Source organism: Sphaerodactylus townsendi, linkage group LG16 (genome assembly GCF_021028975.2).
Source record: "Sphaerodactylus townsendi isolate TG3544 linkage group LG16, MPM_Stown_v2.3, whole genome shotgun sequence".
Classification (NCBI taxonomy): domain Eukaryota; kingdom Metazoa; phylum Chordata; class Lepidosauria; order Squamata; family Sphaerodactylidae; genus Sphaerodactylus; species Sphaerodactylus townsendi.
Window position 1 is genome coordinate 33,004,056 of NC_059440.1, and position 23,000 is coordinate 33,027,055.

Consider the following 23,000-nt stretch of genomic DNA (forward strand, 5'->3'; position numbering starts at 1 on the left):
ACTAGAATTGGAAAGTCCCTCAGTTCACATCTTGCCTCTGTCCTGAACTCACTGGGGGGCCTTCACCAAGACTCTTGTTCGCAACTTCAACCCCTCACCAGCAACATGGGGGCATAAAACAGTTGTCCTACTTTACAAGGTTGTTGTAATTGCCTGTTCACGTAAAGCACTTTGAGCATTTGAAAAGGTGAAATGAATGCTAAATTCTATAGTTAACTCCAATCTGGTTGTGGCGGGTTTTCCGGGCTGTGTGGCCGTGGTCTGGTAGATCTTGTTCCTAACGTTTTGCCTGCATCTGTGGCTGGCATCTTCAGAGGCGTATCACAGAAGGAAGTCTGTTACACACTTTGTTCACTTTTACGTGCACACTGTGTCCAGTGTGTAAACTCTCAATCTGTTTATTTCTATGTATTACATTTTTGATAAACATTTTGTGTATTATTTTAATCAATTATGTCATCATGTCATACTACCATATTTTTATATATACATGTGTGTGTAATAAATATGTATTTATAGTTTTTAAAACGTTTCATGCCTTTGTATTTCAGATCATTCAAAGTAGTTTACAAAATGAGATAAAAGTCATAGAAATGTTTACATGGAAATTGTTAATCTACAAACAGTATTTGTTTATATATGTGTGTGTGTGTGTGTGTGTGTGTGATTGATTGATTACATTTATAGGCCCGAAGGGCTTGAGGCGGCTCACAATGTGGCTGTTCAGTAGGACAGCAAATCAACACAACACAAATCAACACAACACAAATATATATATTAATTGCCAGTTTTTCAAGCAGGATTCCACAGAATGGTCACCTGACACTCTCAGGTGGTGTCCAGCCCAGCCAAAATTCCAGTCAGGTACCGAAAGGCACCCAGAGGAGAGGGTGCTACAAATCTTTGTTATCTTCTAAGAACAAGACCCGGTTCACATCTGCAAGAGAATGGGGCAGCAGAACATACTGCAGAATCCACAGGCCATAGACTGCAGGTGTAGGGTGTGGAGATAATATTTTGGAATGCTATATATTAAAAATTATATACACCTGGACCAGAAAATCCACAACGCCATCCCAACCCCCTGACAGGGGACTATAGCTTTGCATAATAAATTGGCGGGATTAATCCATTAAGAACAATGTCACCAGTTTTTAAAGTTATCCTCACTTAATCAGGCATGTATTTTAACTGATTTATAATGGCTGCTGTTTTCACAAAATGTTGGTTTGCAACCGGGACCATCTCAAGTAGAGACACGCTTCACTTTTATGTACAAGCAAAATGCTTCTTCTAAGAGGCTGTCGTCTCATATAAAAAATGCGTGCATTTTGTCAAAACCAAAGGCCCTCCATCAACTCAAACTATTCGTGACTAAGACCCACTGAAATCAATGTGGAGATTAACTCCTGTCCCGTGGATATGAGTCACACCTAACTTAAGCCTTTTGGTGCTTCATATGATCGGTTTTCCTTCGACGTGGTTGTTTTGATTTATTTGCAGCGCTGTGCCGATTTCCTTCTGTCAGTTAAACTGTGCGCATTTGATCAACCGAAGTATCATTCAACGAGTGACGACACAACTTTTTTTTTACCCTTGCCACAATTTAATATCTTCCAGGCGGATTCTCCAAGAATCATCCCCAAATGCTCCAGATAGTTACTTCAAAAGACACCAGATCTTTTCAACCTTCTCCTTAATGTCTAGTCTAAACTTTGTCTTTCAAAGCTCCAGGCTGACTGTTTGTAAGGCCTCTTCAGAGACTCTGAATAAACCCCTTCATTCATTTAGCCTCTTACCTCTGTGATATTTATAGACTCTCTGATCATGTCTGGCTCGTCCTTTTGCCTGTAGACTCTTCTTTACCAGGACATCTCTGAGTGTCTCTGCTTGCATCTCTCCAGGTCTCGTGACTGCAGTGAACAGGACATTTTAAAGCATTATTTCCCCCCACGGTCGTCTCCTTTCTGCTTTGCTTGTTCATTTAGAAACATTATATACAGTCATTTCATTATATACTTCATTGAGACCATTTCGGTTTATATCTTTATTAGCATTCTAGGCACTTTCTAAAGACAAACATGCCAAGTTTGTGGGTCTCCGAGAGAAAGAACGGTAATATTGATATTGACTAAGTAGTAAATCATAATTGCGGTCACTCTGTTTAGCTGATTGCATTGGTTAGGGTATTCAACGAAGTGCGGTGGCTCCCTATTTAGAAGCAGTTCATAATATTTTAATTAAATAGGTGTCCCAATAAACTGGGAAGCAAGTTCAAAAATGGTTAATTTTTTTAGTAAAAGCGCTTTTTGAAAAATGCAGGTGGTGGCAGGTACCATAATGGAAGAGGTGTTCTTCAAATGGGAAGGAATGCCTCTTCTAAACTATGAAATTCATCTTTAGAGGTGTTGACTGTTCTCCTCCATAGTTTTGCAGAGGGAAAATTCCCCCCCCTTAGAATAATTTTTATTCATAGGCTAATATAATCAATGCCACTCACACAAGTGATTGACTTCCATTAATGAGGTGACAGCCCTAATTCTAATTCTGTGTTAATTTATGGAATAGAATCCATTACAATAAACTGAAAATGCAATGTCTTAAACATGTTATAAATAACTTCTATCTGGAGTCAAGTGTGACTTTTGACAGACTTTCGTTTCAGGAAGCTGTTCTAGATTATATTGGTTTTAACATCAAGTTTCTAGCCCTAACTGTTTTGCCTTTCACTGTATCCCTTTCTCTTTGCCATTTGGTTCCTACCTCTTTTTGAAATTATTTAAGAACAATCTGTCTGATTCTGTGGAAGCTTTCTGTTTTATGCAGGAAAATACATATAATGCCTTCTAATGAATTCCAGATGTTTTCTTATGAAAAACATCACTTGACTTGCTTACTGGAGCTACCTGAATAGATTTCATTCTGTGTATACTGCAACCATCCCATAAGCAGTACGCTTCAGATCCAATTAATTTCTCCCTATGTCACCCTACATTCTGAATAAAACAGGTTTTTATGATTTGATTGGTTTGGTCTCTGATAAGTGCTTTGGGGACCAAATTTTCCTTTGACAAATGGTAATTGTTTCTCCCAATCCCAGCCAAGAAAGTTAAATATCAGCATGTGTGGGGCATTTTAATTTCTTTTAAATTTTAGACATTCTTGTTAAGTGTTTGTTTTAATCCACCTAGTTTTTGTTGCTCTTTTGAGTGATTCTGTTGTGGCTTTTTGAAATGCTGTTTTTAAGTACCTAACATTTTTACACAACAATCTTGGGGAAAGTGCCTACATATGTATGGGGAAAATTCAGTGCAAAGAAAAAATGATGCAAAAATAAAGCTTCACCGATTTTTGTCTCCCATGTGAGATGCAAAATCAAAACGGATGAATTGAATCAGTATAGCAATTTTCAAAAATATTATTTTATCCACCATCAGAAGATAAGTTAAAAAAATATCATTCTGTGTGTGTTTTTCATTTTTTTTTCTAAAGGTGGACTTCTCTGAATGAGGGGTAGGGTGTTTAGATGCCTTGATGCTTTTAGGGCACCTTGGTAATGGTGTGTCAAGTTTAGACAGGCAGGAGGGATGATCAATCCTTTTTCCCCCAGCCCCATTCCCAGTGTTTAATTTTGGGAGGAGAGATGGGAGAGAGATGCTGGGGTATCAGTCTGTCTGGAAATTCTTTTCTTGGAAGTGTTCATAGCACAAGTCTAGTATCGTAGAAAACAGCAAAGTTCACCCGGGCATTGGTGAAATCAATTCAGGGGAACCGGAAGCTGTTTCTGATCATCCTGTAACTGGAAAGACATCCTTACGTTGGAGAAGGAAATTTCTCCCAGATATCCCATGAGAGCTACTGTTAGTGTAAATGGAAAACTGGGTTCTAGCAGGATTGGTGCAGGTGACCCATTCCAAAAAGAGTACACTTATTGGACACTGTTTTGCTTTGAGCCTTCTCTTACACACACATACTTAGGGTTACTGATGTAGAACTAAGCTATTTTGGATGAAAAACCCAAGACACTGTTTTTCCATAAATTATTGGGATGTTAGACATGTTGCTGGACTAAAAGCACAAGTCCAAATGGTAATGTTGAAAGGCAGCCTTGGTGTTTTAATTCTTGGTTGCTAAGAAATACATTTTAAAAAACCCCACTTTGCAGGGCTGTTGTGCAGTTGCATAGGATATAAGGAAGTCTGGCTTAAACAACAGTGAGGGGTGTATATAATAGTATTAATTAGAAATGCACAGTATTGTAAAATGTGGCACCAATAAAAGATAATACTGAGGGGGGATTTCTCCTGCGCGTGGCTCTGTCGGAATGAACGAGGCTTGTGCAGGACCACTGCAGTGCACTTACACATGGCGCCCGTGCATTTTGACAGGTCCGGGCACAGGTGAAGTGCATGTATTTCAGTAGGAATCAGAGCATTCTGTTTCCCCTCCCTGCCTTATCAAATATCTCTCTCTCTGGTTAGGACAGCAGGGAGGGGGGTGTCCAGATGACCTTGGCAACATTCCTGTGCGCCCTTCAGGCTGCTACCGCCAATAGCTCCTTCTCCACACACACACCCCACACCCCCGATGTCTGCTCCGGCCTCCTCGATGAGGTTGCATTCCCCTTTAAGAGCGGCCAGCACATGCTGATATGCAGAACTCCTGCAGCCTGGGTTGCCGCACTGTGGGGGGAAGTCTGCTGAGCTGAGCAGTTTGCTCTGCCAGAGATCCCGAACAATGTCATTGTGTTAAGGGGAAGACACTGCAGTCAACTTTCCACACGCACAGCCAGCCAGCCCTGCCGGCATCCTTTATTCAGGGTCGGATCTCCTGAAGCTAGACAGCAAGTAAGTAACCCTCCGTTGGTACCTTTCTCCAGGTGTGCCGTGGGGAAAAGGTAGGGAAGATTATCCATTTCAATTCCGCCTTTTTCAAAAAAAAATAATCTCTCCTTGCAGTCTGATATTCCCCCCCTCCCCACATTCTACCATCTCTCTAAAAGCCAAGCATCCCATCCAAGTCTCCATATGAAACTCATGGGAGACCCCATTTTAAGCTGCAGATCCCTGGGTTGTGAACCAATTCAGGGCAAATTTTTTTTCCATTTTAGATTACTAAATTGTAGATCGGACGGATTCTAATTTTGTTCCCTCTTCTGATGCCTATGCCACCCTGTTTCTGTTCTTTATGACATTCTCTAATGTCTAGATCCAAGGAATGTTACAGATGCCAGAAAATAAAAATGCGGTGTAGACTATCAGAACGTTTCTGATGTCAAAATTGATTCTTGAGCTCAGGACAGCAAGGCGCAATTTTAAGGTTGCAGGGGGTCTTATTGCACAGGAGTAAGTCATACCAAACTCAGTGGGATTTACTTATGAGTAAATATGCACTGCCCAGGGAATGAATTCCTTGCTGCCATTCATTCAGTGAATTATTTATGTAGCTATAAAGATAAATTCTGTTTCCTGAATGTTTGAGCTAGGGGTGGGAAGGAATATGATGCGATTTAAATTTTTTATTGTCTGCGCTACCTGGCTCTTGCATTTGAATTCTGAACGTCCTTTTCCCCCCTCTGCTCCTGGCAAGTCACAGCTGATCTTGCTGGTTCTTCTCTGTAGGACTTGGGGGAGCGGAGTTTGATTACTGCAGGGAAAAATTAAGTGTCAGGATAAGTTATGATGACACTGGGAACTCCATTAGGATTTTATTTATGACTTACTAAAAGCTCATTGGATAGCACTGTCTTTTGTTTCTGTTTCAAGACTTCCGGGAAGATCCCTTTTTAAAAAATCGTCTTGATAGAAGCCAGCCAGATGGTATTTTCACACGTCTTGGCATCTCTAGAGTTGTGCTGCTCTTGGCTTTGCATACTCTTCCTCATTTTACGCTAACTCCTGCCACCCCCAATTGCATTGAAGAGGGCACCTTTTTGCATTCCATCTGCAGCAGAGGGGTTTCTCTGATCTGTGACCCAGCTGTTTTACTGTACACAAGAGGTCTAGCAGCTTGAGTAGGCTTTCATTTTGGAGAAAGACTCCTGCAGACTGTGAGAGTGGCACCCCAGCGGAAATACTAGTGATTTCAACTGCAGTTCTGTCTAGAACCTTGTAAGACTGCATCCTGAAATGCTGCTGCAAAGAAGTAAGACCTGTTGACTTCAACAGGCCTGACGTCCGAGTAAACTCTTCAACAGCTGCTTAGCGCTGTACTTCGTGCCTGTGGAGAACGTCCATGAGGAGAAACGGCCTGGGAGACAGCGGAACTTGAGAAATGTGTCTGGATTTCAGATGACACGACCCTTCTTACACCAAATTTTTGTAGGGGACATCATGAGAGGTCGAAATTGAGAGGATTAAGCTAATGGAGAGAAGTGAGTGGCTGGCGTCTTTCCGTCTTGCGTGTTGTCCTGCAAGCAAAATTTGCCAAGCTAGAAAACGTTGTTTTGCTATTGCAGTTTAAGAAAATGTTAGAAAGAGACTAGAAGGGAATGGGGAGGGGGACGACAAAGGGATCTGAAAGCGTGCGGGTGGACCAGGAAGTTGCTGTGGGCTGAATCCCGCTGCCCGGGTTCGTGGTTTGTGATGTCATTGCTGCAGTATGCTGGTCTTGGTTGCCAGTAAGACTTTTCCAAATTACTCAAGTCTCTCCAACAAGGGACAGTAAAGTAACTGCTTTGGCTTTAATGATTGCAAAGACACCCCCACCCCCCCACCCCCGAAAAATTGTTAGGCAATCCAGCAGGAAGACATCCTCACCGGATCTGGCCTAGGATTCATCTACCCCAGCATCTCTTTTCTAAGCAGTGGTTGGCTGGATTCTTCTCAGAAGCAGAGCATAAAGGCAAGAACCCACATTGTTGTTAGTCTGATTGTTCAGTGGTAGGCTGCTTCTGCATGTGGAAGTTCCATTTAACCATGATGGCTAATACCTGTGGACGAACTTCTCCTCCATGAATTTGCTGTACCCCCTTTTTAAAAATATGCCGTCTAAGCTGATGACCCATTGCCACTTCATTTGAATGCCACCTTTCTTTCCATTGGGGACCCAAAGTGACATAATTTTAATGTATTGTTGAAGGCTTCATTGGACAGAATCACTGGGGTGCTGTGTGGTTTCCGGGCTGTATGATGCCAGCCACAGATGCAGGCGAAACATCAGGAGAGAATGCTGCTAGAACACGTCCATACAGCCTGGAAACCACACAGCACTCCAGTGACATCATTTTTCTCACCTCCATTTTGTCTTCACAACAACCCTGTGTGGTAGGTTAGGTTGAGAAAGTCTGACTGCCCAAGGTCACCCAGTGAGTGGGGATTCACTTTTGAGTGGGGATTCACAGCGTGACACACACACACACACACACACACACACACACACACACACACACACACACACACACACACACACACACACACACACACACACACACACACACACACACACACACACACACACACACACACACACACACACACAAAATTGTCCCTCCGTGCCATTCTCAGTTTTATAACCCAACCTGGGACCAGACTGTATAGTTCCAGATGTATAATTGTACTTTGAAAAGCGGGGTGGGGTAACTCGTCCCTTTTATCATTTCACTGATCACAAATCTCCATCACCACCTTTTCAAGTGCCAGCAAGGAAAAGGCAGGTTGAATACCTTTTACGCAGTGGGGAGGGGATTGTTCAAGGAAAAAGTATGGGATGCAGGTATTTTCCACTTCCCCAGAATTGTGGATCTGATTGCCCAACACAACTGCTTTTTTGCAATGTGGCGCTTCATGCACCAAAGTCCAGAACCACAAGTTTGGGTCCTGGAGTCATTCCCCCCACCCCCGGAAACTATTCTTGGGCGCAGCTGCACTTCCACAGGTATGCGCTTCAATCACACTGGAACTCGAGATATACACCGTGCATGTGGGCATCCCATTTCCTGCTGCTGTCACTTGGAAGCGTGCACCAACTACTGTTCCCATTGGATGAAGTGCCTAGAATCTTGGGGATTATTTCTGTGCTTCTGATGAGCGCTGATAACTGGGGGGGATGATGGGAACTGTAGTCCATAACATCTGGAGGGCCACGAGTTTGACACCTATGCTTTAAAGCTTGCATGCTGAGTTTAGGTAGATATTTTATCAGTTCTGAATGTCCTCAACAGAAATTGTTTCTACTCAAGATACTGATAATTCTCAAAACAATCTGTTAAGAAATAAGTAGCCTGATTTTCTATCCTGTAGAAATCCGGTGGTGATACAAGACACAGTCAATTCACGTCTGAGATTTGATGAGATTTGGGTAGTCTTTGCCACACATGGAAATCTCGGGCAGATTAAAAAAGAAAACAGTACATCTCAAACAGCATTAAAACAGACCAGAAACTCCTATTTAAAACTTTAAATGACACCCAAAAGCTTTGGCAAAAGCCCATTTGAAGTTAGCTACAGCCGCCATTCAAATTCAGTTCTGTATTTAATAATAAAATTCCAGGACTCAAAACATTTTCATGTACATTTTTTTTCCTCCAGCGAAAGAGATTTGCTGATGGAAGCCGACGTCTGGGTTAATCGGTGTGCTAAGCTCTGTTGAACTGGCTGGATGAGTTTTTCTGACGCCTATGCCTTCTCTACACTCTACACGGTTAGGTGTTACTAGCTGCCTGCAAGTAGAGCTGGATCAAGCCATTAGATCCCCTCATCCTTACTTTAACCCCGTAAGGCAGGTGTGTTATTATTGCTCTTTATTGTATTATTGCTCTTATATTGCAGAATCAGAGAGGTGGGGTGACCTAAATCCATAGTATGCAGCCCACAGTTTGGTGGCACGTAGGATGTTCTTTCTGACTTGCTAACTATATAAAGGCGTATGAATCCATTGGGAAGGAACTATGTCTCTGTGGAAAAGCGCACACTTTGTGGGCAGGAAATTCCTGGTTGAGACTTCAGCATCTCCAGCTAAAAGCATCTCAGATCTTTCTCTGCCTGAGACTCCAGAGAGCAGCTGCCAGTCAGAGTGTGAACTGGAGGGATCAGCTGTCTGAATCAGTAGAAAGCAGCCTTATGTCGTCACATCTATTTCCATCCGAGTTGAGCCTTGAACCCATTATATTTAAAAATGACATGTTTTTTTTTCTTTCCCCTCTTTCTCCCTAGGAAGAATGCCGTGTAACTCATAATGCACATCGGTAGGGTTTGGCTGCATGCCAGATGAGCCGCTGTCTCCCTTTGCAGGCTATCTCAGTTCTGCTGCTGCTCGCTCGCTTACAATCAGTTTAAGGAAGGGAGACGACAGAGAAGTCTTAGAAAAGAATTGTGCCTGGACTTGTCTGGACTTGTTCAGTCCCCGTACTTCAGAGAGCCAGGAAAGACTGAGGCTGCCTGGGATCACATCTTCACCGGCACTGTCTTGGGGGACCAATATTTTGGAACTCCCATCATCCAAGCCTCACTATTCCTTTTTCTAGAAGGTAAACCAACTTTCTCTGTTTTTGGTTTTTTTGTTGCAACAACGGTGCATAGATTCTGCAGATCTTTAGAGTTGGTGCATGTCATGGGATGCAGGATCTTTGTATGCATGCTAATGCAGAGTAAGAATATTGTAGGGCGGAGATGGCGAACCTTTTTGAGACTGAGTGCCCAAATTGCAACCCAAAACCCACTTATTTATTGCAATGTGCCAACACAGCAATTTAACCTGAATACTGAGGTTTTAGTTTAGAAAAAACAGTTGGCTCTGAGGCCTGCGTTACTCAGGAGTAAGTTTGGTGGTAATTGGTGACTTTGCTTTGAAGCAACCGTGTAGCTCTTCCAATGGGTGAATCACGACCCTAGGAGGGTTTACTCAGAAGCAAGCCCCATTACCAGCAACCGAGCTTACTCCCAGGTAAAGGATCACACTTTAGTTCTTGGCAAGAAAATCAGTGGGGTTTAACAGCGCTTAACAGGGTTTCCTACACTGCTTCCCCAAAACTAGGTCTTAGGTTTAATGCTAATAACCGAGCCAGCGGCCCAGGCCAGCCTAGATGTGTGTGTGGGAGGGGTGACTCCGTTTGCGTGTGCCCACAAAGAGGGCTCCGAGTGCCACCTCTGGCACCCGGGCCATAGGTTCGCCGCCACTGTTGTAGGGAAATAATGAAACATGTTCACCAGAGTGCCACTTAGTGGATGCCATGTTGGGAGGTGGGCGGGATGGAAAAGGCTTGCTTGCTTCCTACCTGTGCACCACCTCCCACCTCCACCGGAGTTCTGCTGCTCTCCTGGAATTACAGTTAATCTCCAGACTACAGAGGTCAGTTCCCCTGAAGGGAATGATAGCTTTGGAGGGTGGACTGTATGGCAACACATCGCTGCCAAGCTGCCTCCCCTCCCCAGACTCTGCCTTCACCATGCAACACCCTCAAATCTAGTGGCAACACTATCATCCATAGGTGTCAAACTCGTGGCCCTCCAGATGTTATGGACTACAGTTCCCATGATGCTGGCAGGGGATGATGGGAACTGTAGTCCATAACATCTGGAGGGCCATGAGTTTGACACCTGTGATTTTATACAACTTTTCTCTATGCAGCTGGCACTTGAGACCAGTTGAGTTGGTAAAATATCAGGACTTGATATGCAGGGAAGCTAATATGGTGTAGTGGTTAAGAAAAGTGGACTCTAACCTGGAGAATCGGGTTTGATTCCGTACTCCTCCACAAGAGCAGCGGACTCCAATCTGATGAACCAGGTTTGTCTCTCTACTCCTCCACATGAAGCCTGCTGGGTGATCTTGGACTAGTCACAGTTCTCTCTCTCTGAACTCTCTCAGCCCCACCTACCTCACAAGGTGTCCGTTGTGGGAAGAGGAAGGGAAGGAGTTTGAAAGCTGCCTGGAGTTCCCTTACAGGAGAGAAAAGCAGGGTATAAATCCAAACTCCTCCTCTCCTTGAAGAGGGCCCAACACTCTGAGTGCACCACCATTTTGCATGTGTTGAGCTCCTTGACATATACAGACCTGCCTCTTCTATGACTTGGTACACAACACTGCCATGGGTATAAAAGATGTCAGAGCTGTGGTTTGTAAACTGTTCCAAAGAACCACAGGATTCCTCACAGGTTTTTTGGGGGGCTCCCTGCTGAGAACATTGTATTTGGCCCGATACTGATCTTGCCCCATAACATGTAGCTGCCAAGGAGAGTTATGCTCAGGTAGAGCAAGAATGAAGCACAGAGCTTGCTTAGTGTGACATATACCCTCAGCTGCTTTGGTTGGGGAGAGAATCTTCCTTTTCCAAAGAAATGCCAGCGGATTTTCCAAACATAGAAAGCATGTGCAGGGGAGAGATTAGTATCTTTTCTGTCTCGAATACTGAAATAGTGATCCCTCAAACTGAACATGGGGATGTATTCTGTTTTAATTTCTCTGTCATATTTTAAATAAGAAGTCTTGAGTATGTATTGTATAAAATAGAAACATTTTACTATGAGGTGTGATCTCTGCTCTGTGAACTGTTGCATGTTATTCACACTCTGAAATATGAATCTTGGACAGATTTTGGGTAAACTAGGATGGCTTTTTAAAAGAGGTGCATGTAATTGTCCCGTGTTACTTATTCATTCCTACACCTCCATTCAGCAACTAATTTTGAGAAGGCAAAATACAATAGATGTAGAGGTATAGCAGAACCAAACATAAACTAGAAAAAAATATCCTACACCACTGCTACTGGCATTAAAGAGTGAAGTTCCAAATGTTAACAAAGTGTTTGAAAATAATGCATCTAAGTGAATAAGTGTACAATAACAGAATGAACAAGGCCACATTAGTATACAAAGCCACATTCAATCAACAATCCCACATAAACAGCACAATACATATACACAAACAAAACCTGTGTCAACACAGCGGGCAAGTTTCTTTTTGGAAGAATCCACACTTTCTTTGATCCACCCATAGGATCTTTACTGCACAAAGATCAAAGGACTTTATGTGACAGTAATTTAGGACTCAGTTCCTTCGTTAAGAGACTTGTCCATGCGGCTTTGTATATTTTTGTTATTGTATACTTACTCATTTAGATATATTATTTTTTTTTCAAACACTGTATTAAAAAAAAGAAAAAGTTCAAGACATTTCAGCTTGCTACCAAGACCTGGTCTTCCAGCTCCTCTCAGGGGGCCAGTAATAATTCAGATTTTGCCCCAAGGTCTGCCAATTGCTGATCATGATGGAAGAACTAGCTTACATGTTAAAATTTTGTAATCTGTGACGGTAAAGTTCTTCTAACTTCCGCTCAACATCCAGAAAACATTTTGACAGACCACTGGCTCCATAACTTGTGGTTTAAAGTGATCCAACAATTAATTCAAAATGACCATTGGGCTAAAAGACTGTGGGCGTTTCCCCACTCAGCATGATCCCCCCTATGCTGCGCGCCCGGGCGTCCCCACGACCCCGCGCTCTACGCGGGTCATCAAAAGGCGCCCTTTGCAAGAGCGCCAGGGATGCCGCGCGCTGAAGGGGCGCGACAGCGGCAGCATCGGGGTGGCTGCGCTGTCGCCGCCCCTCTCGTGGGGAGTGCCGGGGGACCCCGCACTACTTGCGCGGGGCTTACGGTAAGTGGGGAAAGACCTTCTAGCTGAGTGGACACCACAAATGTATTTTTATACCTCTATATCTATATAAGGTTGTTGTTGCTACATAGATCTTAGGGCTGCTGTGCTAGTCTAAATTTTCCCATTTTATTCTAGACCAGACTGTGTGTCAGACCCAAGTGGGACAAAGTGGACTTTTCCTCTGCCATCATCCCCGCAGTGACCCAGTGAGGTTAGTCAATGTGTTCACATAAATTGCTTTAAGTATAGTGGAAAGAGAATCAGCATCATAAATGGAAGCCTAAAGGCAATGGCTGCAATACTTACATTTTACTGCAGGTGTGAGTTCATGACTGAGCTGAGATTTGAACTGAGGCCTTGCGGTTCTTGTCCAGCTTGAGGGACCCGGACATACTTGTTAGGGCTGTTCATTAAACCTGCTTTTCAGGAAACCAGATTCCAACATCCGTGGGCGTCCCCTACGGACATCTCATTCTAGACACAGAGAATAGAGCAGTTTAAGACTGAGCTCAGTTTTTGTGCATGAAGATATTTGGCTCACAAAAAGGAAGTTTCAGCGGCCTAAATATTCTCCAAAGAATCAGAACCTTTTTTGTTGACACCATGCATTTTAAACTATTTTTAGAATTTCTTTCTAGCTACCTGATCTGGTCAAGAAAGGACCATATACTCAGCATTATAATGTCACAGTGCCACACAGCCAACCAGAACTTGTCTACGTGATGATGTTATGCTCCCAGATCCAAGTGAAGACCCTTCCTGCCCTTTTTGTGGGCAAATTGCTTTATCCTGTTTTGCAAACAGTCAGTGGGGTATTGTGTAAGGGTAGGGTTGTGTAGGTTTTTCACAATACATGTGCCCCCTCATCTCAGCTTGGTCCTATTACCGTATTTCCTAAACATACGAGTCATACATTTTCTTCCCTGCATCACAGTGAGAGGCTGACTTTGATATGTGGAAAGGATTTCTGTGTGTAGCATCTCTAAAAGGAAAAATTGCTCACTGAGGATCCCACTCGCTGTGTTTCCACAAGTCGCTTTTCGAAATGTACCTTTGGCCCCTTCCGCACACGCAAAATAATGCGTTTTCAAACCACTTTCACAACTGTTTTGCAAGTGGATTTTGCTATTCCGCACAGCTTCAAAGAGCACTGAAAGCAGTTTGGAAGTCCATTATTCTGCATGTGCGGAATGAGCCTTTGAATTGTAAGGCAAAGCATACAAAGACACATTAGATGGCCTCTTCTGAGGCCCCATGACCTTGCTGAATTTCTACTTCCAGGAATGATAGGGTCATCAAAGTGTACCTCAAACATAGATGCCTTGGAATTGCCAACTTCCCAGGAAAAGGCCAAATGGAAGGAGAAGCCAGAACATCAAGTAATGAAGAGGGGTGCAACACCAATCCCAAACGGGGTGGGAGGGGGATGAAAGAAAGGATTTCCCCTTTCTCAGGTTCCAAGCCCCAGGGAGTTATTCCCTCAGGAATTATTCCTTATTGACTTTAAGGATCTCCCTAATAATAAACACCAGAGCCCGTATTGCCTTACAGCCCCACAACAAAAGGTTTTATTTAAAATAAACGGTAACATCAAACATTTCTTTGGTAGGGTTGAGGAACTTAAACAAAAGAAAAACAAAAAGAACAGAAGAAGTACTTATTGTCATTCAGACAGTTCGTTTAAACTCTCAAGTGGTCCTATGACCAACAGTGGGTCCCTGCCTAGAAGCTTCTTAGGGTCACCCTAATATTTATGTTTTCTGCAGCCCTGACAGGGTTTTGGGCTCAGACTCCTTTTCTGGAGTCTCCCTCACTCCAACTCTCCCCAGAGAAAAAAGTACCCCCCACAGCACTCCAGCTGCCTCCTTCTCTTCTCCCAGGCAATTTCCTCCAGCCAATCAGGACTGGGCAGGACTTAACTATTTCAGGGCAGTCTCTGGCCCCTTCTGCACATGCAGAATAATGCACTTTCAATCCACTTTCAAAGCACTTTGCAGCTGTGCGGAACAGCAAAATCCACTTGCAAACCATTGTGAATGTGGATTGAATGTGCATTATTCTGCATGTGCGGAAGGGGCCTCTCATTGGAAACCACTTCCCAAATATGGGCGTTTGTCACAAGGGGCATTGGGATCCCCTTCAGTAGATGGGTTCTCTGGGCTCACATGAGTCTTTACTAAACTAGTATATTATTTTCATTAATTTATGAAATCACAGCCACCAGGTGTTCAGCTGGGGTTGGCCTTCATACTCGTTGGGTTCTTCCCAAGAACCTAGGATGTTATCATGTATCAGCATAGTATATGTGGGACCTTTTGTAATTGAGATAGATCAGGGGTCTGCAACCTGCGGCTCTCCAGATGTTCATGGACTACAATTCCCATCAGCCCCTGCCACCATGGCCAATTGGCCAAGCTGGCAGGGGCTGATGGGAATTGTAGTCCATGAACAGCTGGAGAGCCGCAGGTGGCAGACCCCTGAGATAGATGGAGATTTTAGCAACATGTAGATGGTTCAGGTGTCATCCAAGATTTTTTGATGTGGCATCCAGTGTGCCGATTGTCATTGGGACCGCAATTGCTGGCTATTATTATTATTATTATTATTATTATTATTATTATTATTATTATTATTATTATTATTATTATTATTATTATTGTGGTTGTTATTAGGAGGGGCTGTTGCTTGGTGGTGGAGCATCTGCTTGTTATGCAGGTCCCGGGTTCAGTCCACAGCATCTGCAGCTAAAAGGATCAGATGGCAGGTGATGGGAAAGACCTCTCCCCCGGTGAGCTGCTGCCAGGCTAAATAGACAGTACTGAGCTGGTTGGACAGAGGGTGTGATTCAGCATAAAGCAACTTCAGTTTTAGAAAGAAAATGTCAAGACATTAGCAGGTCCCTCCTTGCCTGCTAGCATAGCCCTGTACACGCTTGAGAACGGCTAAGCTAATAGGTAGCCTTTGAAAAGAATTGCATAATTTCACGGTCTTTTGTATGTCACAGCCAACCCAGTAAGTTGGGCCTGTGTGTGTGACTCAGTCTTGGAACTGTGTGTGCTTTTAGGGTGTGAGTTGGCCTTTGGTCCGTCCTAGAACTTTTTGCACTGCCTCCTCCTACTCCTCTAGTAATTCCTCTGCAGGCTGACATCTGCAGAAGCTGGCCCACCTGGTTGAGCCGGTGGAAGGATTAAACCAGGCTTTGTGTATCTGTTGGCCAGCAGCAAAGAAGTTTCGGTGGGTTGGGTGAGAGACTGTGTGGTGTAATGGACGGAGTGAGGCAGTTTCGGATTGTCACTCTGCCCTAGGTGACCAGTTGCGCTCCTTACATCAGAGGGTTGAACTCTTCCACTTTTCAAGAAATAGGACACTGTCAAATTTTGCAGTCTCATCAAGCAGAACCCCAATTCCCTGTTTTCATTTAATTTCTTCTTTCTGCAGATTGAATGTCTCAGTTTTTATTTTCTCATCATTTTCTGTTTTGGGTGCCGTTTTTCCTCTTGTTAAACATTCCCTTTAAAAAAAACACAATTTTGGCATTTAAAAAAAAAATTAGTTAGGAATGCCTGGAAGGGTATGCAAAAGAGACCCAACATTGATATTGTCTCAAAACCTAAACCAAAAAAATGAACATGGACATATTTATCCACCTGGACTTTAGTAAAAAAAGAGCATGGGGGTGGTTTACAAAACCAAAACGACAGCTAATTTTAAAACGCCTTAAAAGCTGGAGACGTGACTTGCCAACAACTCTGACTCTCAAACACATGGACAAATGTTCATAATCCTTCACTCTCCCCCTGCCCAGCCCCATTTCTTCTGTCTGCTCTGGTTTTCAAGTAGTCCAGCCACTTTTGCCGCAAAGCCATCTTACCTGCCCCCTTCCTTCTCAAGTGAACAGGATCCATTCAGGTGTGGCAAGGTGAGGGCGATCTGTGGGATGCCTTAGTGCAGAAGGGCAAGGTCAGCCTTTGGCAGGAGGTGTGTGTCTGTCAACACCAGGTTAAAGTGCTGACTGTGGAGCCCCACCCAGAAGGAGCAGCCGGCTGCCAGAGAGTTTCTTTTGAAGGCTGGGAAATTGCCCTGCTGTCTGCCTTGGAGAGAAGATGCTTGTTTGGAGAGATTTATGGAGCAGGTAGGCTCTTTCTTTCTTTCTTTCTTTCTTTCTTTCTTTCTTTCTTTCTTTCTTTCTTTCTTTCTTTCTTTTCTTTCTTTCTTTCTCTCTGTCTCTCTGTCTCTCTGTCTCTCTGTCTCTCTGTCTCTCTGTCTGTCTGTCTGTCTGTCTGTCTGTCTGTCTGTCTGTCTGTCTTTTTCTTTCTTCCTTCCTTCCTTCCTTCCTTCCTGTCTTTCTTTCTCTTTCTCTTTCTCTTTCTTTCTCTTCCTTCCTTCCTTCCTTCCTTTCTCTCTTTTTTTCTTCTTCCTTCCTTTCTTGTTCTTTCTTGTTCTTTTGTCCTTCCTTCCTTCCTTCCTTCCTTCCTTCCTTCCTTCCTTCCTTCCTTCCTTCCTTCCTTCCTTCCTTCCTTCCTTCCTTCCTTCCTTCCTTCCTTCCTTTCTCATTCTTTCTTTCTCTTCCTTCCTTCCTCTTCCTTCCTTCCTTCCTTCCTTCCTTCCTTCCTTCCTTCCTTCCTTCTTGCCTTCCTTCCTTCCTTCCTCCTTCCCTTCCTCCCTTCCTTCCTCCTTCCTTCCTTCCTTCCTTCCTTCCTTCCTTTCTTCTTTCTTCTTTTCTTTCTTCTTTCTTTCTTTCTTTCTTTCTTTCTTCCTTTCTTTCTTTCTTGTGTGTTTTTATATTTTCTTCTTTTTTCAAGGAAATAACAATTAAGCTGGAGGCAGCAGCTGGAGACATTTATGACTCAGAAACTGCTTCCTCTATCTGTATTTTTAAGTGCAAAAATGAATAAAAGTCTGGGCTGAGGTATCCCCAGTCCTGGTCTGTTAATGATTTCTGCAAGCTGAATGACTTATTTGACTGAAGTGATGTTTGGCACCATTTTCTCACCTTGCTTAATGTGTTTGGATTCGGCTAGGTACGAAGAAGGTCAAAGAGTTATAAAGGGCACTGTGGTCTCTGAAATTCCTTCTGGCTTCAGACTGGTCGCTGAAATGTGAACAGGTGTTCCCTTGCACAATTTTCTAGCCAGTTTTTGACACCTTGAGAACCAGAAATTGGAAGGTGAGTGAGTCCTTTTTAAACAAAAAATAGAGTGTACTTTTTACTTGTCATTCCAATATCACTGTGTACACTTGGAATATGACACAATTCAGTATCCCAAAAAAGTGTAATATAATGGTTAGAAAGTTGAACTAGAATTGGGGATCCCTTGATTAATATATTAGCTCTGTCATGCTGCTGGCTTCATGACCTGGAGCCATCTCTTAGCCCGACCTACCTTGCAGGGTTGTGGAGGTTGGGAGAATCATGTACACCACTCTGAGCTCCTTAGGGGAAGGGTGGGACTAAGTGAATGCAGCTTGCCTTCAGATTCTGTGACATGAATGACTCCCTTCCTTCCAAGCCCTTATATGGCCTTTCTCCTGTGAGCCTGATATTGTTTCTTTCTCCTGTTAATCCAACAGTTTTCCTGACTCAAGAGCCATCCGGTGGGTGGTGATGAGTCATGTGGCCCCCACCCTCCCGGATCCCACTGGGGTTTCTTCTGGAACTTGCTCTTTTAAAAGAAAACAAGGCAGATTTGTAAGGTCTTTCCCCCTCGAGGACATGGCAATAGATCATCAAGCCTCAGCATAGCCAACACCATCCTTAGACTGGTTGTGGTGGGTTTTCTGCGCTGTGTAGCCATGGTCTGGTAGATCTTGTTCCTGATGTTTTACCTGCATCTGTGGCCGGCATCTTCAGAGGTATCACAGAGAAAAGTCTGTTTCACACTGTGCCTAGTGAGAAGACCATCCTTAGACTTCGTTGGGAACTACCCAGATCCATTAAGGAGATTCCCAAGAATTCAGGCCCGTCTTCACTACAGGGAGGGCGCCAAATTTCACAGGATTGCTGATTCAATGCAAGGGTCCCCATTTTAATTTTGCTTTCCTTTGTATGGGATGAAGCTTGGACCAATTTCTGTCCGGTCAGACAGAAAATTTCCTGTAAAAATCTGATCTTTCTACATTATTTGCACATCCCCTTTGTGTTCAGTGGCACAGAAAATTTAATTTTTTTTGAGGACTGCATTGAATGAAAGCAGTCCTAAGTTGCAATTTTAATTGATTTTGGGGTTTTTTTTAATGATTTCATGCATTTCATTAATGTTGTAAACCACCTTAAACTCTTTCGGAAGATACAGATTTACTTACAGTGTTGCCCGGTAAGTTGTAAAGTAAATACAATTAGGCGTGAGTGGTTAAGAGCAGGTGCACTCTAATCTGGAGAGACTGGATTTGATTCCTTCTCCTGAGCTGTAGGGAGCTTATCTGGGAATTCAGATTAGCCTGTGCACTCCCACACATGCCAGCTGGGTGACCTTGGGCTAGTCACAGCTTTTTTGAGCTCTCTCAGCCCACCCACCTCACAGGGTGTTTGTTGTGAGAGGGGAAGGGCAAGGAGATTGTAAGCCCTTTTGAGTCTCCTGCAGGAGAGAAAGGGGGGATATAAATCCAAACTCCTCCTCCTGCTGCTGCTCCTCCTCTTCTTCTTCTCCTCCTCATCCTCGTCCTCCTCCTCCTCCTCCTCCTCCTCCTCCTCCTTCTTAATATATAAATTCCCAAAGACTTAGCAGTGACAGCCACAGTAACAGGACAGGCCGAACCTGACCGCAGTAATAGCATATGGAATCAAAAGAAAATATGAATGGAGGTGCTGATTCATCCTTGCTTGACTCTGGGTTCTGTGTGGAGTTTGGCCAAGGCAAAAAGCCTGTGCTGCCTTGCTTCCTGGCTAATGATCCTGGCGAATGATCCTGATCTAGTGATAAGACCCGCTCTCTCAAGGGTCATGTCCTTGCCAGGAAAATAATAAGAGAAAATTTGTACCCACCAGGCTGAAGACTAAAAAATCACAAGGTCTTTTATAACATCATAGCAATGTTTAAGAATCATTTCAAAACAATTTTTGTACAATACAGGCACATAGGAACACAGTAACTTTTTTTTCTTTTTTAACACAATGACAGCAACAGCTAGCCAGAATCTAGATAATTACTGGCCTCGTGAAAACTTCAAGGCTGTTCTGTAAAACAAAATGAAAAACATGTTAGAGCTGTGGTGGCAAACCTTTGGCACTCCAGATGTTATGGACTACAATTCCCAACAGCCCCTGCCAGCATGGTCAATTGGCCATGCTGGCAGGGCTGATGGGAATTGTAGTCCATAACATCTGGAGTGCCAAAGGTTCGCCACCACTGTGTTAGACAAAACATCACCATAAACAGGGAACACCAATTCCAAAACATGAAAATACTTACAAGCAAAAAACAGGGATTTTTTTCTCCAATGCTGCTGGAGCTTAGGGTTGCCAGCCTCAGAGTGAGGCTTGGAGATGTCCTGGAATTACAACTGATCTACAGAGGTTTCGCTAGGAAAAATATGGCTGCTTTGGAGGGCTGCTTTAGCCTCTCTCACTCTCCAAGCCACATCCTCTCTATGTTCTGCCTCCCAGACCTCCAGAAATTTCCCAACTCAGTGCTGAAAAGCTTCCTAGAGCAGACCTGCCTCCCCCTAGCAGCCTCCAAAGTCACCATCACCAATATCTGTCACCTGGAGATGCCAGAAGACCTGCCAAGAGGTCACAAAGGGCAATAGGAGTGTAGGATGCCATGGGCCTTTTAAGATACTGCCCTCAACCTAGGTGGGCAGGGCCTGGCCAGGTCATTCCAAGCTGGTCCAGGGTTTAAGACCTCAGTCAGATCTTAATATCTGTCACAACAAGCCTGGGAACTCTTTGAGGGCCTGCAGGGCTGCTTATAGATATGTCTGGCTGTTTGCTCGCTAGACATTGAGAACCACAGTGTTTGTGGAGACTCAGCTCCATGGCACCTGCTTCTGCACCAACAAAGGTTTGCCATACAGACACCTAGACGAGGTGGGACAGTGTTGGAGAGATTCCTCAGTTGGATTCTCTCACCCAGCTCTGCTCTCCATGGGTTGCTCTTGGCCTTCCCTCCCACCCAAGACAGCTCAAAGCCATCTTTCAGCTATAACCTTGTACTGGTTTTCTACCTGGTTAACTGTCATGGCGCCTTCCAACAGAATAGGGGGGATTGTAGTTCAAGATTTCAGAGAACTCTGTATCAGAGACATTAGCAGCATCACCCAGAACTACATTTCCCAGAGTTCTCTTGGTACAGGGAATATCTACTAAATGTATATAAGTATACTGTATAGCAGGGGTAGGGAACCTGCGGCTCTCCAGATGTTCAGGAACTACAATTCCCATCAGCCCCTGTCAGCATGGCCAATTGGCCAATGCAGGAAGCTGATGTCTGCCTAATGTGTCAGAAACTTTCGAGGAATCACAGGGGTGCTGTCTGGTTTCGGGCTGTATGGCGATGTTCTAGCAGCATTCTCTCCCTGGCGTTTTATGCATCTGTGGCTGGCATCTTCAGAGGATCTTCAGAGAAAGATGCCAGCCACAGATGACCCAACGTCAGTACCGTAACCGCCATGAAATCAAACAACACCCTACTCTCAATCAATTGGCCGAACCTGTGGCACTCCAGATGTTATGGACTACAATTCCCATCAGCCCCTGCCAGCATAGCCAATTGGCCATGCTGGCAGGGGCTGATGGGAATTGTAGTCCATAACATCTGGAGTGCCACAGGTTCGCCACCACAGCCCTCTACTGTATAGATTTGCCCAAAAAGGTGCTGGAATCAGTAGTCTTTTTTTCCCAAAAAAGAAGATTTGTTGTGCTGTGTCTGTTGTTCTTCCCCTTATTCCCAGGACTCTCGCATCCATTAATTGGCAAGAGAGGAAGTGTGATGGGGGCCAGATCGTCTCCCCTTGGCCGGCATTGCATATGCCGTTTCTGTGAGTGTTTCTCTGGCAGTGTCTTAGCTGGTTGTTGTGCCGAGCGATCGAGGAAGCAATCAGCAAGAATACTGCCCCAGAAGTGCTGCACGTTATCGGGCCCATTGGGATTCTCATCTCTGGATCAGGCACAAAAGAGAACCGGCGATTTCTGGACTTGGCTCAGTTCATCCTACACCAAAACCGTCAAGGAATTGGAAGGACTGGAGCACCAGGCTACAGAAAAAGACCCAAGTCTGAAGTGAGTAAGGGTGTGCCGAGGCTGGATGTTTTTGTCACCATATTCTGTACTGGGGAAAACTGCTGTCACTAAGTTCTGGCCTCTTGGGAAGCTGTCCAAAGTAGGAATGGAAAGGATTTTGGGGAATGGCCAACTTTGGCCATTCCGAGGCAAGCCCAGCTCCTCTGCCTGATTTTGCCTTGGCTCAGAAAAAGCACACACAAGACACCTTTCTCAGCTGCTTTCGTTTCCCTTTCCATATTTACACATTGCAAAGGGGCTAAGCAGGGAAAAAAGGCAATCAGCCAGATGTCTGGGTAAAGCCAAGAACTCTTCCTGAATGTCTCTACTCTCTGCAGTGAAGATGTCTGGGCATATTCAGAGCCAGCATCTGCTGCATGAACTCTGAGAAGAGATCCCCCCCCCTTCCCCTTTAATTCCTACTGACTTTATGACCACAGTTCCCAGCATTAGCTTTGTAGGGACTATACCTCCAATAAGGTTCACTACTTGGGTTCTAGAGTATTCCTGAGCATGTGCACAGCATTTTGTCCACAAATAAACATTAGAAGCAAAAGAATGTAAAGCTATCTGGACTTCTGTTAGAGAAATTTACACTTGAGCCTTCCTAGAGAGGGCCACATTGGACTCATAAACTTACACTCACACCCCTATGTACCTCGGGCTGTACATGTAAAATGGCTTTAACAACTATCAATAGTTGCCCTGCAACGTTTAGTGGAAAGACTCACTTATCTTCCTTAAATATGTTCAAGATATTGCTTCTATTGACATACTGCGACTATGCCTTTTAATTAGTTTAGTAATTAAGTCGGGTAAGTAGCTTAATAGGCTGCAAACCCTTTACCTAGTTAATACTAGGGAGCAGCAGTGGCGTAGTGGCTAAGAGCAGGTGCACTCTGATCTGGAGGAACTGGGTTTGATTCCCAGCTCTGCCGCTTGAGTTGTGGAGGCTTATCTGGGGAATTCAGATTAGCCTGTACACTCCCACACACACCAGCTGGGTGACCTTGGGCTAGTCACAGCTTTTCGGAGCTTTCTCAGCCCCACCCAACTCACAGGGTGTTTGTTGTGAGGGAGGAAGGGCAAGGAGATTGTAAGCCCCTTTGAGTCTCCTACAGGAGAGAAAGGAAGGATATAAATCCAAATTCTTCTTCTTCTTCTGTTAGAGAAATTTACACTTGAGCCTT

The 23,000-nt window shown here is 44.1% G+C and overlaps 1 long non-coding RNA gene across 1 annotated transcript; it reads left to right on the forward strand.

The window, feature by feature from the left end:
• The first annotated feature begins 9,158 nt into the window (after window positions 1–9,158).
• Window positions 9,159–22,758, forward strand: LOC125446044. The gene is made up of 5 exons (XR_007246358.1): window positions 9,159–9,466; window positions 12,729–12,804; window positions 16,485–16,725; window positions 17,615–17,760; window positions 21,483–22,758. It is a non-coding gene; the product is annotated as an uncharacterized LOC125446044 (long non-coding RNA).
• The last annotated feature ends 242 nt before the right edge of the window (window positions 22,759–23,000 follow it).